This window comes from Echinops telfairi, unplaced genomic scaffold, assembly GCF_000313985.2.
Source record: "Echinops telfairi isolate 266 unplaced genomic scaffold, ASM31398v2 ScPeMD7_23;HRSCAF=83, whole genome shotgun sequence".
Taxonomy (NCBI): Eukaryota; Metazoa; Chordata; class Mammalia; order Afrosoricida; family Tenrecidae; genus Echinops; species Echinops telfairi.
The window spans coordinates 33,510,607-33,525,364 of record NW_022103920.1 but is presented as its reverse complement, the minus strand read 5'-3'; the positions used below and the strand labels follow the sequence as shown (position 1 = coordinate 33,525,364).

At 45.4% G+C, this 14,758-nt stretch overlaps 1 protein-coding gene and 1 pseudogene across 1 annotated transcript in view; one reads left to right on the top strand and one right to left on the bottom strand.

The window, feature by feature from the left end:
- DOCK4 (dedicator of cytokinesis 4) overlaps window positions 1–14,758 on the bottom strand; it is a 503,583-nt gene that overhangs the window by 349,203 nt on the left and 139,622 nt on the right. The window lies entirely within an intron of this gene.
- Window positions 171–1,337, top strand: LOC101644556 (annotated as a pseudogene).

The window sequence follows — 14,758 nt, the reverse complement described above, 5'->3', positions numbered from 1 at the left end:
TTGTCCCATAGCCCAAATGCATCCTTTTCTTTTTTTTGGGGGGGGGAGGGGGTGTCTTCCTTACTCAACATCCAACTTTCACACGCACATGACGCATTTGAAAATATCAAAACTTGGCAGCTGCAGCTCCAAAGGCCAGCATCTCCTGCCTTCTCCGACTGAATCTCGCCATGACTTCCTACAGCTATCGCCAGTCTTCGTCCGCCTTGTCCTTCCGGGGCATGGCCGGTGGCTCCACTCTCTGTGGAGTTGGCAGCTCCTTCCGCACGCCCAGCATCCATGGGGGCTCTGGTGGCCGTGGCATGTCCGTGTTGTCCACTCGCTTCGTGTCCTCCTCCTCCTCCGGGGGCTATGGCGGGCGGCTATGCGGGCGTCCTGTCCACGTCCGATGGCCTCCTCTCCGGGAACGAGAAGATCACCATGCAGAACCTCAACGACCGCCTGGCCTCCTACCTGGGCAAGGTGCGTGCCCTGGAGACGGCCAACACCGAGCTGGAGGTGAAGATCCGCGAGTGGTACCAGAAGCAGGGCCCCGGCCCTGCCTGCGACTACGGCCACTACTACAAGACCATCGAGGACCTGCGGGACCAGATTCTCGATACCACCATCCGGAACTCCAAGGTCGTGCTGCAGATGGACAACGCCCACCTGGCGGCAGATGATTTCTGTACCAAGTTTGAGATGGAGCAGGCCCTGGCGTGAGCGTGGAGGTGGACGTCAACGGGCTGTGCCAGGTGTTGGATGAGCTGATGCTGGCCCATGCCAACCTGGAGATGCAGATTGAAGGGCTGAAAGAGGGATTTGCCTTTCTGAAGGCCCAGATGGAGGGCCAGGTCAGTGTGGAGGTGGATTCTGCACCAGGAATCGACCTGGCCAAGATCCTGACTGACAAGAGTAGCCAGTACGAGTCATGGCCGAGAAGAACCGGAAGGATGCCGAAGCGTGGTTCACCAGCCGGACTGAGGACCTGAAACTGGAAGTCGCTGTCCACACAGAGAAGCTCCAGGTCAGCAAGACAGAGGTAACTGACCTGCGGCGGACGCTCCAGAGCCTGGAGATTGAGCTGCAGTCACAGCTGAGCATGAAAGCCGCCCTGGAAGGCTCCCTGGCGGAGACGGAGGCGCTTTGGAGCCCGTCTGGCGCAGATCCAGCTGATGGTCAGTAGCATGGAGGCCCAGCTGAGCGACTTGCCCTCCAACATGGAGCGGCAGAACCTGGAGTACCAGCTGCTCTTGGGCATCAAGTCATGGCTGGAGCAGGTGATCGCCACCTGTCGCAGCCTGCTCGAGGGCCAGGATGCTCACAACAAGGACCTGCCCACCACCAGGGCCCTCTGAGTCCTGGGCTTCCTGCCCTGCTGCAGAGGCCCCAGTACCAAAGGGTGGGACCCTTAACCCTGTCTCTTCCCCCAGAACTTCCAATAAAACTATGGCAAAAAGAAAAAAAGAAGATATCAAAACTTGGGTCAGGCCTACCTTCATCTTCAAAGTGGCATCCTTGCTTTTCAACTGTTTTAAGAGGGCTTGTGCAGATTTGCCCAGTACAATGACTGTGGATTCAAGTAGACGAAATCCTTGATAATGTCAATCTTTCCCCCAGTTATCATGATGTTACCTATTCGTCCACTGGTGGGGATTTTGGTTTTCTTTCCCTTGAGTTGTACTCCATACTGAAGCCTGCAAACCTTGTGTTTAAACTCAGGTCAGATCAGCTATCTTAAAAACAAAACACACACAACAACACGTGGGAAACAAAAGGATTTCTCCCAAGTTGTTTCCCCCCAAATATATGCCAAACTTAGCTGCTTGTGAATGACTATACACTTGGAGGTCAACAGAAGGTCAGGGTTATTCTCCGTATGGGTTATCAGCCATCTAGACCAAGTAGACACCACTGTTTATCCCACAAGTAGGGACCACTCCCCTCTGATAAGGATAGTAGTTGTCTGTTTTCTTGTAGGAGACACCAGAGAGGTCAAACCCGCCCAAGGATGACCTAGGCCCCATCATGAATCTAGGGTCCACCCATCTTGTCACGTGTATACCCTTAGACCTTCCCATTCCTATGGGCACACCCTTAGCTTATCCCCTTCCTATGATGTGTATGCCTATTGTACTGCCCCTTCCTGTGACGTGTGGTTACTTGTAACCATGCCTCCTGAAGGAGATATAACCTTTGGTTAGCAAGAAAGTTGGGGCTCTCTCCTGCTCTCGTGGCCGGGCTCCCCCCACGAGGACCACCAAGCGGGGCTGAGGTGAGCATGCTATCATGAATTGTCTGACTCCATTATTTGATTCTCTCTTCTATCTCTCATACTCTCTATGACTTTACTATAATCTTTACTTATTATCGCTGTACAATTGCGCCTACCAGACCTGTGATGATTTGTTGGGGACCCTCCTCTCCCCACAAACACATATTATTTTAAATACCGTTTATACTTGTGTATAAGCTGAGTTTTTCAGCACATCTTTTATCCGGTTTTGTGGTAAAATTGGGTGCCACGGCTGATATTCGGGTTGGCTTATACTTGAGTATATAGGTACTCCTCAAAACGAATCTAGGAGGTAGGTACAATGGTACAAATGAAGAAACTGTGGCTTAGAGAGATTATAACAGCACAACTAATAATCAGATCTATATGATACAGAGGAGTGTATTTTCATTCATTCACTCACTCACTAGTATTTACTGTGTGCTGGATACTTCTAATTAGCATGTACTACCTTAGTAATAGTACTAATTCTGACTACTGGCTCTCCACCTACTCATTTACATATAACTATAGACATTCAGACCTACAGAAGAGGAGGAAAACAAGCATGAGGGATAGCCACCCTCCCTGTTTGTGAAATTCACTTTGTGCAAAGCAAGATTCAAAAACAATTAAAACGGGGAAAGACTATGGGAGAAAAGTCAAAAGAAGGAGGAAACAGCACATTCACAAGACAGAAGAACCATCCTGCTGGTTTCTTCAGGGGTATACTTTACTCCAAAGTGGAAACAGGTGCCAATGCTGTGTTTGCCGCAAATACTTGTATAGCACCCCCCTATACATATACTCTAACAACTATTAAGATAAGCTACTATAGCCTTAACGGGGTTGAATGTCCAGCACCCAACCCATGGATGGCTTTCAATTCTTCCACCCTCTTGGATACAATCAGGAACGAGAAAGGTCAAAACTGATGAGGTTCTTAAGCTTCCCCAGGTTTTAGCTGTTACTTTGTGCTCTTTGTATTTTGTATGCGCATCCTCTCAAAGATGAAATAAACAGACCTTGCTCAAATCCTCCCACATTGGGAGACTGGGATTGAGGGAATTGGCAGCGTGGTTACACCCTGGGCTACTAGCCTCACAGTCAGGCACTTGACATCACCAAGGGCAGAAAGACCAAGCCTTCTGAGTTCGCGTCTCAGAGCCCACAGGGCAGCTCTACCCTGCTACGTACGGGATCACTGTGAGTTGCAATGGACTCAAGGGCAGTGAATTTGGAGTTTGGGGTTGGTTTTTTTGTTTGTTTGTTTGTTTTTTGTATTTTTATTTTACGATTGAGGGATGTAAAGTGTCAGGATATCTAGGAAACAGAGAGTGTAGGGGTTATTTGCTGATGACATCTGTGGGTGTGTAAAAAATATATTTATTTTTTGTCTTTGCCAGGTCCCACATTCTGAAGCTCCCTCTACAAGCTTCCCTGGTCCAGTTCTGAGACCAGGTTCCATCAACCACGCGCAGCTGGGGCCAATGAGAATTCTGGGAGGAAAAACGCTGGGTCTGGGCACGCACTTTGCTGACTTGGTGAGGGCAGAGGTGTGGGGCTCTGGAGTCTGATGTGGTAGCAGCTTTGAGGATCACAACAGAGGCTACGTGGTCCCACACCTGTCGGCAGTGACATCTCTCTTGTCAGATCAATACTGCAGGGTATATTTCCAGGAAATGCTTAGGGAAAGTTAGCCTTGAGCATGTTTCTGCATTTTCATCCCAAAGCATCTAGAAGCCATCTAACATCCTACAGTAAATCTCACTGAGCGAGGTAGGCTGGATTCTAGTGCCTACCTACATTAAAGAGCCCTGGCTGATCGAGGACGTAGGAAAGGTTTTGAAGCTGCCTAGCGGTGAGATAGAAACTTCATACACTAGTTCTCCCTCCATTGGTATCAGAGGTGGAAAGGACACAAAAGCCATCTATTTTGTTTTCTTTGGGGTTCTTTGTAACGCTGCAAGCAACTCGGATTTCCCTGTGCGTCTCAATGATAGGTGGAGGAAAAGGGCCTCACCTTGTTCACCGCTGTTAGTTGCCAGCAAGCCACTCCACATCCCTGTCAGACTCATGGCAGCCTCAGGCACAGAGGATCAGAAGGCTGTCCCTTCCTGTGCCAGATCCCGATGATCAAATGTAGATCCGAGGGCTAGAATCCACGACGGAACTTTCTTCCCAGTCCGTCTTAGTCTGGAAGTTCCCCTGAAACCAGTTCAGCATCCTAGCCAAACGCAAGCCCGCAATGTCACACGAGAGGTGGCTGTTCACTGGGCACGTTGGCTGGCAATAGGACCTGGATACCTACCATGTTCCCCACCCCCAACCCCGCCACAGAACACAGCTTGGCTTGTGGTGCTTGTTGTTAGTTCCTAATGAGTTTATTCCAACTCTTGGAGACCCCCTGCGAGGGGCTATGAAAAGTCTCTGGGAAAATTCCATTATCTTTTAATTGTTTAATGGTTACAGAGCAGAACATCTTTTAATTTAATTTGATCTAATTGTTTAATGGTTACAGAGTAGAAATGTTCATTAGGGTTTTTTTAACAGAGGCCGATCACTAGGCTTCCCTTCCATGTGATCCCAGGGTGGGTTAGAACAGCCAGCCTTCCTACAAGCTGTCAAGCCTAAAGTGCTTTCACCTCCTAGGGACATCAAGACTAGCTCCTATGGCAAACGGGAAGATTTTTCTCAATAACTTGCAGGCAGCATAAAGGCACTTGACATACACTCAACAGGGCTGATTCTCTCCTCCATCCTTTCTGTATCGGCACCAGGTTCCCAACCACTTGCTCAAACAACGGAATTTCTCCACTCGGTCACCCTTCTCTCACAACAGACACTGCCCTCCCCGTCCGCAACACATAAAGCTTTTCTCACCCCAGAATTTCTTGGTGTGGCCTTCCTTAGCCTAAACACTCTTCCTCCCACCCTTCTTAAGACTGCCTCTACTTCATCTCTCACAAGTCCCGTGACTTTCTGTGTGTCTCTAAGAGACTATCCTTGACCACCACACACAACTCCATGCCTCTCCTTCACACACGTACGTGAATAATTATTTCATCATACTTAGCATTTCGCACTATGAGTCAGCATCAACTGGATGGCAGTGTGTTTGGTTTAGAGTTAGCATGGTGTTGTCTTCCCTAGTGAGTTAGTTAGTTTATTGTGCCAACCTGGCCAATAAACACATGTGGGATTAATTGAAGGGCGGAGAGATAAATGGCTCAGTGAGCCTTGCCTTTCTAGTTCTCAGGTCTCTTGCTCTATGATGGTCGCACCAGGGTGCAGCTGCCTTAGCAGGTCTCTGCTTCAGCTTGCAAGGCTGACTTCCTGCAAGACATCCCCAAGGAGAAGCCGCGTGGACCAACCCTGATGCAGCCCTGGGTGCTAGAGACCCCTGCCAGCGCTGAGATGTTTACATGTTCACTGATTTGGCTTTCCTCCTGCAGTCGGCATCATTGCATCTGCTTTGTGAGATGTAGGAGCATTTTGTGGACTGGTGTTGGACATGTGGGTTAATGGGTGAATATTGGACTTGTGGGCTTGGGCAGCAATGGGTTGGGATGTTTTCTTGATGCACTTAACCTTTACATAAAACTATCTCTTATACATGAGTTGATGTGGATTTGTTTCTCCAAAGTACCCAGACTAATACACTATGGACATATGAGTTAGTGGGTGTATATTGGACTTGTGGGCTTGGGCAGCACTTGGTTGGGATGTTTTCTTGATGCACTTAACCTTTACATAAAACTCTCTCTTATACATGAGGTGACGTGGATTTGTTTCTCCAAAGTACCTAGACTAATACACCCAGTAAACAAATGTGTTTAGAGAACTACTATGTCAGCCTGGGTCTTTACTGTATTCCCAAAGCCTGGCAGAGCTCCTGGCGCCCAGACGAATGCACTGATGAACTGGTTCTTAAATTCCAGGCCAAAGACTGGGGCTCAGCTGACTGTGCCCCAGGGAGCTCGTTATTTTCAGTTTCTAGACCCAAGACCCTAACCTAACATCCTCACATATGCCTCTAGGAAGAAGAATGAAGTCACAGCATGAGAGGGCGGCTTATTGCCAACCTGAGAAATGCAGATGACACAAACTTGCCTCTGAAAGTGAGGAGGACTTGAAGCTTTCACTGAAGAAGATCAAGGACCACAACTATCACAGTCAGTGTAGAGAAAGCCCAAATCCTCACAAATGGACCGAGAGGTAACATCATGAGAAACTGAGAAAAGATTGAAGGTGTCAAGCACTCATCTTGCTTGGATTCACAATCAGTGCTCATGGAAGTAGCAGTCAAGAAATGAAACGATGCCTTGCACTGGGTAAATCTAATGCTCAAGATCTCTTTAGACTATTGAAGAACAAAGATGTTACTTTGAGAACTAATGTATGCCTGACCCAAGCCATGGTCTTTTCAATAGCTTTGTATGCATGTGAAAACGGACATTTAATAAGGCAGACCAAAAAAAAGTAGAATTTGAAGTTGAACTATAGTGTTGGCCAAGGGGGTTGAAAATGCCATGGACTGCCAGAAGAACAAACTGATCTGTGTGGGAAGAAGTACAGCCACAACGTTCCTTCGCTACAAGGATGGTGAGACTTCACGTCACATACGTGGGACGTGATGTCCGGAGAGACCAGCCCCCGGAGAAGGACATCATGCTTGGTAAAGCACAGGGGAAGCGGGACGAGGAGGGCCCTAGAAAGGGTGAATCGGCACACAGTGGCTGCAACATTGGGCTTAAACATAAGCATACTTGTGAGAATGGTGCCGGGCTGGGTGTTGTTTAAACACCTTCCCCGGTTGTTGCCAGGCACGGTCCACTGAAACACTAACTGATTGACAGCACACCTTTGGATTATGATACCTCTCCTTCAATTTGTCATAAGCAATTCTGAAATTAACATAAGCAATTCTGAAATTAACAGAGACATCGAAAGGGAGAACCATGAATATCATAACATGACACCAGGCGTCCAAGGATGGGCATTGTTAAGTGATACAACATCAGTTGTCCAAGAATAGAGCAAACCCTGACTTGCACACCTGAAACAAAAAGCAAATGTCCCCAAATGTTAGGCGTAGTACTCTCCGAGTGGCGCGTTCAGTACTGACTTTATACCGTTCCTTTTCTTTTTGTGGAACGTTGTGAAATGAAAATCATGACATGTACAACCAAGAAAAAGAATCACATGTTCTTTAAAAATTATATATTTCTAGTCCTAAAATCCAACTGAGGACTGCTATGATTCCAAACAAACAACCCAAACCCCAACCAAAGCACAAGGAGTGGATGAGAAAGGCCAACAAGCCCGGGCTTCCATCAGAAGGGTTGGCCCGAGGAATTAAAGGCACGGAATCAGAGAAGAGAGAGGCAGATGGGTGTGAGAGCCAGTCCGAGAGGTGGTCTCAGAGGAGGTACAACTTCAATCTTGCAGAACTTGAAATACATACTGAGAGACAAAAAGAACAGTCTTTTGCATTCTCAAGGGATGATAACCAGAGGGCTAGAATTTTAACAAGTGTCAATGACACAGCCAAGTGCTGGGACTGCTGCCATGGCTGGCAGGAAGCAGCAGGCAGGGACAGGTTTCCTGCAGCTCATCTAGAACCAAAGGCTTTGACTTGCCTCCAGTGCCTATGGGGAACAGGAAACTCCCCAGAGCCAGACTGATAAACAAACCTACCTTCCAAGACTACCACTTGAAATTCCCCAGGAGCTCCTAAACCCTGACCACGCCACTGTGGTGGGAAACCAGCACAGACACAGATCGGCATGAACCCTGGCTGTTTGCAGCCACTCGCAGTCCAATTATTAGCATTTTCAGTGAGAGATATTGAACGACTTAGGCAGGCTGCCAGTGTAACTACATCGGATCTCAGCCCATTAATCACTGCACTAGAGTGTTCGTCTCAAAGCAGGTATGTAATTATATACGGAGCCAAGAAAAGTATGCATGTCCCACACAATCAGGGGAAGGACAATGACACGAAAGAATATAGATGACGTTTCAGATCTCTTTGTTCCTACATAATCTGTCATCACTATTTGTCTCCTCGCTACTGGGGAGCCTGGTGTGTGTCCCACCCAGTGTCACCTGTCCCTAACAGAGGGCTGCTTTCCATCCAGGCACAGCCCTCCAGGCTGGTTTCAACTCTAAAGCGGGAAGCATGTCTTGTATCACTCATTAGTCCTTGAGAAATCGAAGGGCACTGGGGCCATGACAATGACCCTCACAATGAGATTTCCCTAGCTTGCTGTGGGCCAGATAGGACCAAAGTACCTCGCTGGGGATGGGGGTGAGGGTGAGGGTGGGAGGTGGCGGTGAGAGCTGGGGGTGGGGCGTGGGAGTAAGATACAAGGTTTTGACCTCACACAAACCCGGAGTGAATTCCAGCTCTATCTTTTTCAGGTATATAAATATGGAAAATTTATTAACCCTTCTAAGCCACAGTTTCCTCATCAGTTAGTAAGAAGCAATAATATCTATCCCATGGGTTAACTCTAAAAGTTGAACAAAATAATCCATAGAAAGTACTCAACACAATTCCTAGCACATTACAAGTGTATGTAAGTTACCTCCATCCCTTACTTGGCATGGTTACAAAGACAAGGTGATTATTATAAATCAACATTAGGCAAAAATGGAGGACGAGTACATCATATTGGCCATATTATATCATTACATGACTGCTGAATTCCATCATTATACATCCATCTAATTTTATTTTGCATAACTGCTATATTACATTGTTACATAACTCCCAAGTCACTAACCTTAACCATCACAGCCAGCGTTACCCTTGTCTAGCACCTCTGCATTTATTACTATCACACGCTGTTAAATGCAAAGGAGTCGGATTTGTGTTTGGGTATACTAAATGTGAAACGGAAGGTAATGAGATAGTTGGTAGGTGAGGAATACATGTGCAATGATTATTTCTATCTCAAGCAACCTAAAGAACATCAGGTTTTCTCTGATGAGGGCTTTCAGAAATCTCCCCACTGGCTGGAAGGAGATTTACCCTCCATGAGGCTGGAGTGACTGCTTTTCATCTGTGTGTGCCAAACACTCCCCACAATGCCCTACTTATCAGCGGTGCTCACATACTAGCTGGATTAATGGTCCTTAAGATCCTCTTGTGGATCCAGAGAACCCTGTGATGATAGAACAGGACTGCCAGGCTCCTTTGGTCATTCACAAATGATTCACAAAGGGATCTTTTCTTCATTGAATTAACATGTAAGAATCTAACTGGTTCAGGTCCATAAGAGGAGGTGTGGTAGTTATATAATCGTTTGTCAATTTGAGAGGATTAAGAGTGAAGGGGTGCAGTCTAGCCTATCAATCAGGTCATAGCCAATGAGGCCTCTGTGTGGGCATGGCCTTCTCCTGAGGATTCTGGGAACTCCTGTATTCCTTCTTAAAGGTGGGAGTGAGTCTTTCTGTCTGTCTCTCTTCTCTGTGCGACATCCCTGTGGAGGAGACACATGTAGAGAGGCAGATGGAGCCAGACCTCTGGAGCGGGGGGAAACCATGTGGAGGCCCCTGCCAGTGCTGAGATGCTTACAATGCCGGTTGATCCACAAGACTTCCCACCCGCTGGCCTGTGACCTTCCTCCATTCAGTGACATTGCATGTGTTTCATGAGTTTGAAGAGAACTTTATAGATTGACATCAGACATATGGGATAATATCGGACTTCTGAACTTGATCTGGACTGGGCTAGAATGTTTTCTCAATATTTAACTGCTCTCTTTCTTATACACATATGAGTCTCCGTGGATTTGTTTCTCCAGACTAACACAAAAGGTAACAGAATTTTGAAAAAAGGATAGGCTTGCTACTCTGAAAGCAACTGAAAGAACCCCCATGACCTCTCAGCAGTGATAGGTGGTTTGTTTATGAGTTTCTTTTATCTGTGATAATCTTTCATCCTAAAATGTCAAGCACTTTTGCTGATAGCTGCCACTGTTGAAATGAGTGTGATATCTTCTACATATTTATTCTGCTACTTCTTTCTCCCTCCCAGCCAGCAGTTTGGGACCATGACTTGGACATCTTGTATGAGTCCCAGCACTGACCCAAGACAGTAAACATGTAAGAATAAAAAATGTTGATTTGGTGAAAGAAAGAAGAAAAAAATCTCTAAGCATAATTATTAAGGGTAATAGTTTGAAATGTAACTAATCCTGATTTAACGGACAAATCTTTATAATTCCTCCACTTCGATGGAAAAACCTAAGTACACACATAGATATATAGTTAAGTTCTAATCCTTCCACTAATTGGGATGATCTAAGGCATGGTTCTACTTCAGTGTAAATGTTACACAAATTGTTTTTGAAAAATTATATCCTCTGAGTCGTCTTCAACAGTCTCCAGAAAATGCAAATGTAACCCTCTTACTTGTTTTCTAATCTTTGGATTTATTCTCACTCACAGTTACTCTAGAATGATTGTTATTCTCTTACTTGCATGACAGTCTCTTATTTACTGTGCTTCAGCTCAACTCAACTCACTGCCACTGAGTCAACACCAACTCACAGCAGCTGTACAGGACAGAGTAGAGCTGCCCCTGTATTTATGAGACTTCAAATGTTTACAGGAGTAGACAGCCTTATCTTTCTCTCACAGTGCAGTGGGTTGATTTGAACTGCTGACCTTAGGCAAACTAAAAAGTACACTTGCTTTAAAAAATGTACAAAGAGTACCATATAACAGTAATAAGTAAAACTACTACAAAGTTAACATCTGAACCTTGTCAAAGGAGGAACAGAAACGTCCTCCCATTTCTAACTTAAAAGATTGAGCTGAAATTCAAAATCACTCTTCATTTTATGCCTTTCTGATTTTGGTGGAATTACTTGACCCTTATAGGTTAAAGTGACATACACACCCTTTCATCCTGCTGAATTCACTGTATTACAAAGCAATGTGAAATTAATTCCCAAGCTACAACCTAAGCCAGCACCATAGCTACTGGGAACTCAAGACATCTTATTTCACTTCTCAACGACTCTTGAAAAAAGCCTCCATCTCCAATTCTAAAGGTCTAACCAACCAAGCTATTTCAACATATTCATTAGTTATTAAGGGTTCATTGATTTCACACCTCTTTAAAATTCCTCTGTGTAAAAATAAAAAATGATTTGAAGCTGCCCGGGGTCAGGGTATTAGCTTGCAAAATAATATGGCTATAGCAAGTTCTCCAAAGATCTATTTTCATTCCATTGAATCTTGATGAAGAGCCAACACCAAGCAATCTGCTGTTAGGTACTGTTAAAATGATGCTCTCCCATAGCGCCCCTCTAAGATCGAACCAAACTAACTGCATGCCGGGTTTCCCAGATGTCAGCTATATGTTTTTCAGTTCCTGAACCTGCTGGTGGGTTTGAATTGCCAACTGCTGTGCCAGGAAACCTGTCTCCTTTGACATTACGCTCGGCACCTTCAGTCCACAGTCCTTTTTCAGAGACCCTTGGGAGCTCCACCGTTTGTACAGTTCAGAATTCTTCTGATGTGGAAAAGCCCCTTGATGGAAATTCTATCTTTTTAATCTCCTCATCTGGCTGTGAGTTCATATCCAGGCAGGGTTAATATTTCTGCAGAGACACGTAAGACTAGTACACTGGGAGGTCAGATTAGGTTTTATGGCCAAATGAGCCATAAAAAGATATCAATTTGGGGAAAACTGGGGCCTTGCGGGTGGTAGATAAATAAGACACAAGTTCTCAATATTAAGGAGCTCAGAGCCAAACAAGGAGATGATGTTACTTTCCTGTCAGCGTCAGGCATTAAGTTATTTTTTCTCACAGCTCCACAACACCTCCTACCCTAAAATATCAAATGCTAGGCTGGGTCTTTGCTACTCATGTTTCTGCTGTGCTACTTGCCAACTTCTGGTAAGGATCTGCCTATAGGGGTGTTAGTGGGGGACTGGAGGCTGAGAGTAGCCCTAGTGGTAGGGTGGGTTACACTTTGGGCTGCTAACCACAAGTTCATCAGTTCAAAACTGCCGGAGAAATATGAGACTTTCTACTTCCATAGAGTTAGTCTCAGAAACTCACACAGGAAGTTCTACTCTGTCCTATAGGAAGGGACTTCATTTCAGTGAGTGAAGGTAATTACAAATTAACATTTAAAGCACTAGTGTCACAACAGTTACACATTTGGCTGCCACCCCCAGGTCAATAGTTCAAAATTACCAGCAGAGAATCCACAGGGGGCAGTTCTACCCTGTCCAATAGGCTCACCTTGAGTTGGAACCGTCTCGATGGCAGGGAGTAGGTATGTATGATCTTATATAGAAGAGATTACCCTTCAACTGAGTTGTCTATATCTAATCAGCAGATGACCTTAAGAGCAAACAATGAGATTTCCCAACGGAGAAGAACTGTGCCTCAAGCCCATAACACAGCTAGTGACCTTGCCAGAACATTCTGTCTGCTGCTTCTCTCTGTGATCTCTCTGGAGAACTTAATATCAATTTCTTCCTATAACTGCAACCTCCCTAATACTTTAGTATTAGCAAGCTGTTCTGCTAATTTCTTAGGTAGCATCCCTATACCTAGTTGACAGATCAAAAACGGATATGCTCTCTATCCCTGATTGGACTTTGGTTGTTATACGATGTGTAACAAGCAACAAAAAACACGAGAACACAGATGATAGAACAAAATGCGATGACTGTGAGACCAGGGAAATATACTGAAGTCTTAATAATTGAGATGGGGGATGAGAAAGTGGTGATTCTGTGATAAAATTCTTGACTTCTGTGCAGGAGACCTGGGCTCAATTCCCAGCAAACACATGTCATGCACAGCCACCCCCATCTGTCAGGGAAATCCTACGTGTTGTTTTGATGCATAGCAGGTTTCGGCAGAGCTTCTAGACTAAGATAGACAGGGAAGAACGGCTCAGTCAGGGTCCAGTTAGTTATACTCACGAGGACAGCACAGGATTGAGGATCATCGCATTCCATTGCACATGGGGCTACCTTGAGTTGGGAACTGGCAACTCCACTAGTTGACCAAAGTGTTATAGGGAAGGAGGAATTCATCCGAAAGAAAATGAAGACAGGGTCATTCCAGGCAGGAGATACAATAGCACAAGTAGACTACAGAGCCTACTCATGAACCGTGCAGTTAAAGTGCCGAAAAGCAAGAAAGTTTCTTTGAGGACTAAAGTTGCCTGGACCCAAGCCAATGGTATTTCAGTCACCTCATATGCTTGTGAAAGCTGGACCCTGAATAAGGAGATTGATGAAGAATGGAGGCATTGAATTGTGGGGCTTGCAAAGTGTATCAAAAGTGCCACGGTCTGCAAAAAGAAGAAATCTGTCTCAGAAGAGTATAGCCAGAATGCTCTCTAGAGGTAAGGAGGGTGAGCTTATGTCACATGCTTTGGACATGTTGTCAGGAGAGACCAGTCCCCGGAGAAGGACAGAACATTTCATAAAGTAGAGGAGCAGTGAAAAGGAGGAAGGCCCTCAAGGAATGGATTGACAGTGGCAGCAACAATGAGCAATGAGAAAAATTGTGAGGATGGCAGAAGGCCTGGCAGTGTTTCCTCATGTTGTACTTAAGGTCATTATGGGTCAGAATCAACTTGACGTCACCCCAAACGCTCATGAAGAGCATTGTTGTAAGGAGCGCGAGGAATAAGGCTGAAGGAAAAAGCATTTTTGCTGGTGCTAAGAAATGCTTTCTGTAGACAGCAAGGCGACGGGGACTCATATGCAGCTCCTGCTTCAGAAAGCCTGGCCTGAACAGCAGCATGGGGGTCGAGAGGGGATGGAGAATGGAGAGGAGAACTTGTAGATCAGAAGGTTCACTTCTAGGGCAGTCTCTCCTCCAGGATTTATGAAGCATAGCAGGAAATTCAAACACAGCTCACTACAAACTGAATAATTAAATAACTGATCTACAAATTGGGGGCCACAAATAGCATTTTAACTCACCCTTAAAAAGTGATGATATTTTACATTTCTGAACCAACAGTTTTCATTAAAAAGTTCTTCCACCTAGAGCTCCCAGTCTAATGCTCCATTCTATAAACCATGGACAGCCAGTTAAGCTTCTGATGGTATAAAATTAAGCATTAAAAGAGGTGCGGCAGGTGGTTTTCTAGGAAAATGAATAGAATAAGGGAAGTAGACCCTCCAACCCCAAAAGGAAGCCCCAAAAGACCCGAGGGAATGCGAATTTCTTTCTTCTGTTGGGTCTCCTACAGTACTTCAATTCAAACACAATGATCGTTTACTCGTGTATTTGCATCATGTTTCTCGTTTCTTGTTTTGTTTATATCTTTTTTTTATGTTGTCTTTTATTTTTTATTTTTTTAATTAAATAATCATTTTACTAGGGGCTCATACAACTCATCACAATCCATACATACATCTTTTGTGTCCAGCACATTAGTACATATGTTGACTTCATCATTCTCACAACACCCGCTTTCCACTTGAGCCCTTGGTGTCAGCTCCTC